Source organism: Cygnus olor, chromosome 4 (genome assembly GCF_009769625.2).
Source record: "Cygnus olor isolate bCygOlo1 chromosome 4, bCygOlo1.pri.v2, whole genome shotgun sequence".
Classification (NCBI taxonomy): Eukaryota; Metazoa; Chordata; class Aves; order Anseriformes; family Anatidae; genus Cygnus; species Cygnus olor.
Genome location: NC_049172.1, coordinates 22,712,450 through 22,716,590, shown reverse-complemented (window position 1 = coordinate 22,716,590; position 4,141 = coordinate 22,712,450). Strand labels below are relative to the sequence as shown.

Genomic DNA, 4,141 nt, shown 5'->3' with positions numbered 1-4,141 from the left:
CAAAGTACAACCTTAATTTCTCAAAAGAAATCTTAATTCTCTTGTTTACATTTCTGTCACTCAAAGAAAAAAAAGTTTTGCCTTCCTGCTCTATTTTGTGTTAAGAACAAATTACAATAACAAATACAGCTCCCCACTGATTTTTTCCCTCACTGTTTCCTCAATTCTTTCGTACTTAAAATGCTTGTCAGTACTTTTAACTGTTCCTTGTATCTCCAGCAAGACTGGCCTTAGGCTGTAGCTTGACAAAGACACCCAAGATACCTCCATCACTTCATAGATGGCAGCTGTCACCTTCCCAATGCTCCTTTTGTTAGAAAAGCGTGCTGCTATTTGGTCTTCCTCTATCTGTCATAAAGTCATATAACCAGAATGCTTCAACATGGTGGTATTACACAATGCTTTCACAGCTTAGAAATAACATCAAGAGTTAGTCTTACAATCAGGCAAACCTTGTTACTTAGGTTTCTAGTACGTTTTATAAAAATGCTAAGTTTTAACTACACAACCACTAACACAGCACAAGATACATAAAGGGTGAAAAATATGCTGTTTAAAAGGAAATAAAAAAATGGCACTGTTATAGTAGCAGGAAGAGGGCATATCAATATTACCTATTTTTCCTGATAGCCACCTTTATCTGGATATCTGTATTCTTTACTACATCATCAAACTAGGAAAAGGAAAAGGGAAAGGGAAAGGGAAAGGGAAAGGGAAAGGGAAAGGGAAAGGAAGAAAAAGGGAAAGGGAAAGGGAAAGGGAAAGGGAAAGGGAAAGGAAAAAAAAGGAAAAGGAAAAGGAAACGGAAACAGAAAAAGAAACGGGAAAGGGAAAGGGAAAGGGAAAGGGAAAGGGAAAGGGAAAGGGAAAGGGAAAGGGAAAGGGAAAGGAAAAGGAAAAGGAAAAGGAAAAGGAAAAGGAAAAGGAAAAGGAAAAGGAAAAGGAAAAGGAAAAGGAAAAGGAAAAGGAAAAGGAAAAGGAAAAGGAAAAGGAAAAGGAAAGAAAGAGGATTTCTTGAAAATAATTTAGTCTAGCCACCTAATCCAACATTAAGAATTTTAGACTTACAGCAGTTTCTCTATCTGAGGCAATGATCAGTAATGTTCCATTACAGTTTTAAGGAAAGAATCTGAAAGAAAAAATCAAACATAATGGAAAATGTTATCATTCTTAGTAAAACAGTTCTCAAGACCAAAATGAGGGAGGTTGTGTGAAAAAATAATATAGCCTAACTTACATCTTTTCCCGTTGCTTGTGAGACATCCCAAACTGGTTATGGTTGGAGATAGGATGTTGCTCTTAAAACAGTAATGCCTTAGAAATCTCCTCTTTGTTTTCTCTCTTTCCCACCACTGTACTAAATGATGGGGATATTTAACAGTATAATTCTTTGGGATACACCTCAAACTTAAAAGCACGACTGAGGTAAACATCTTTAGACTCTGTCCACAGCTGTTTCACGGAAGAAAGAAGGATTCTGTTATTTATACTTTCAATATTAGAAGTAAATTTATGACTGTTTATGTTTTAATGCTAGAGACATCTTTTTTTTTTTTTTATTGCAGAAGTTCATATTTGTCAGCACAAACCCTGAAGGCGATTTTGTTATTGACAAACAGATGCATTAAGCTCCTTAAGCTTCCTTTCATCTCCTGAGTGATCATATCAACCAAAGATGACTGTTTCGCCCATGCTGTCCTAAAATATCAAAAGCCTTTACTGTTTCAGTTTAACTTAAGAGTTCAACATTCTAATTGCTTCCGACCCAAATCTTATTATAATTGAAGACCAAAGCTGAAGAACAGTCCTCTGAGATTCTGAGAGGCCTGACTACAAATGATTCTGCCTCCCCTCTTGGTTCTCTGTATTCAGGCTCAAGATACAGTCACTGTTACCACTGCTTCTTCATCTAGTAATATCGAGATATTATTTCAGCCGTAGTGCAAGGAGGGTTTTATTAAACTCTTCTCATAATAACTGGTGGAAGAAGGATGTGTTTAAGAAATAGAGTTTAGGGGAGGAAGAGAGTAAGTTTCCACACATCAGAACAAATTGAAAATGAAAACCTGTTCAAAGCCTCTAAAATTAAAAGAAAAAAAAAGTATATATGATAAATCACATGATTTTTTTTGGTAGCAGTCTGATATTTCCTAATACCTGCTCTTCAACTCGAGTCACAGTCACTTGGTGTAAATGTGGCCCAGCATCAAAGGGGCCATCAAAGGGCACAATTCTGGACGGGGAGGTACAGAGCAGCAGCCCCGTGGCAGGGCAGCTGCTGTAGGACCTGTTTCCCATCGAGGGAAGACAAAGCCTAATCGTGGCAGCAACCTGGGCAGATAAGCATCAGTTATGCTGCAGGGAGCTGGAGTCAGCAGTGAAGTGGAGGAAGAGGAGTTGGTAAATCCAAATCCAGTTAGTCCTGTGTATACAGACTTGTGTATACAAAGCTGAGCTAAGTGGAGAGGCATCACTGCAGGCAGCGTTAGCTCACCCTTCAACATGGCTAAGGTGTAAAGCAAGCTGCAGAATTATGCAACATTCAGAATCCCCCTCCATATTTCCCCTTGTTTATTCCTAGGCTCAAATGCATTGTGGATTTGCCATATAAAGCATCGTATAAGCACACTGCACTGTGCTTCAGTCTGTTACTGCTCTGTTTCTACTTGTCTTCAATTCAGTGCTTCAGCTCTATTTGTTTGTCACATGAATTCTGTAAATTACATAAAAGCAATTAACCTCTGCATTGTAGTATGCATCTAGCAATCATCAATGAATACTGAGTAAGACTTATGTATGCATTCAGATAATATATACTCATATACCAGGTACTGGTATAACACAAGGTCAAAGCCTCTAATCCATCAGTGATCTGAAAAAATGCCCCATGTTTGCAAGAGTGGGCTATACTTAATTTTACTGAGTTCATCATCTCAGATTCAACTTAAGGAAGCAGCATGAAAATGTCCTAGCTGCAGAGCTCTGCTGTTACTGAGTACTTGATTACAGCTGTCTTCCTTTGCAGGAAAGTTCTTTATAATGCTTCTCCAAAATCTCCAAAAATTATTTTAAATTTTGGTTCATTGGCTTAGAAAAGTTTGTGCTTAGCTAGACAGGTCTCTATTACATTTTGGAAAACAGTCAAAGGACAGTGCAACAGACTTAGAGGATTGTCTAGAAAAAAAAGGAAAAAAAAAAGAGTAAACAGAATCCACAATGAGAAATCCATATTTGTACATCTGTGCATTTGGTAAGCATAATGGCAGACTTGTTGATTTGGTACTATGGGGTATGAGTAAAATCAAAGCCTTGCCAGTACAGTCTTTGCACATAACAGGTTATACTAATTATCTTGAAGGTCCAATTTTAAATTCTAAGTATTAACTCTTGTTCATCCCAGGTGGGAAAGATAAAACCTTTTATAAAGAAAGAAGTAAGAATAACTAGGTTCCACAGAGGAGAAGCACTGGATTTGTAACTCTTAGTATGTGCCTACAGCTCTGCATCCTCAAGTGGCTCTATATCCCTGTGTAACTGAAAAAATTGTTAAATGACATCATTCTATCAGTAATGGTTTTCAATAGACACACTGTACTTCTGTGGATGTCAGTATGATATGACGCCATCAACACTGTGTACTGCTGCAAAACCAACCCCTCAGCTGTCATAAAAAAAAAAAAAAGGAAAACCATCCCATTGTACAGTTTCAGATTCTTTTTTTTTTTTTTCCCCTTCCAAACTATGATGGATCATATGCTACAAACAGACTAAAAAATAATAATTAAATTCCCCTTACTCCAAAAAGCATAGGGCACTATTACCTGAACTACCACATACTTTCCTCAATTCCATCAAGCTACTGGCACTTAAAACACACAAATGAGGAGATAGTAGGCACAATCTCTGGACGAGATCCTTGGCCTTCAGCTATATGGGGGAAGTATTAAACTCTTGCCAATTTAGTGCAGCTCAAGCGTCAGCTCATTGCCAGTTTCAGAGTGAGGAGACAAAACGCATGTCTTGTGGCTTCTGTTTTCTATCTCCAGGTCATGTGTTTGCCAAAGACTTGGATCACCTTCATTTACTATCTTGTTCCTGTTAGCTTCCTCTTTTAAACCTTTAATTGGCTTTGGTCTTGAAG

The 4,141-nt window shown here is 37.8% G+C and overlaps 1 long non-coding RNA gene across 1 annotated transcript; it reads right to left on the bottom strand.

The window, feature by feature from the left end:
* Nucleotides 1–621: 621 nt before the first annotated feature.
* LOC121068900 lies at nt 622–1,273 on the bottom strand. Its single transcript, XR_005819127.1, has 3 exons — nt 1,238–1,273; nt 1,069–1,129; nt 622–673 (listed from the first exon to the last, which is right to left on the bottom strand). It is a non-coding gene; the product is annotated as an uncharacterized LOC121068900 (long non-coding RNA).
* Nucleotides 1,274–4,141: the final 2,868 nt, after the last annotated feature.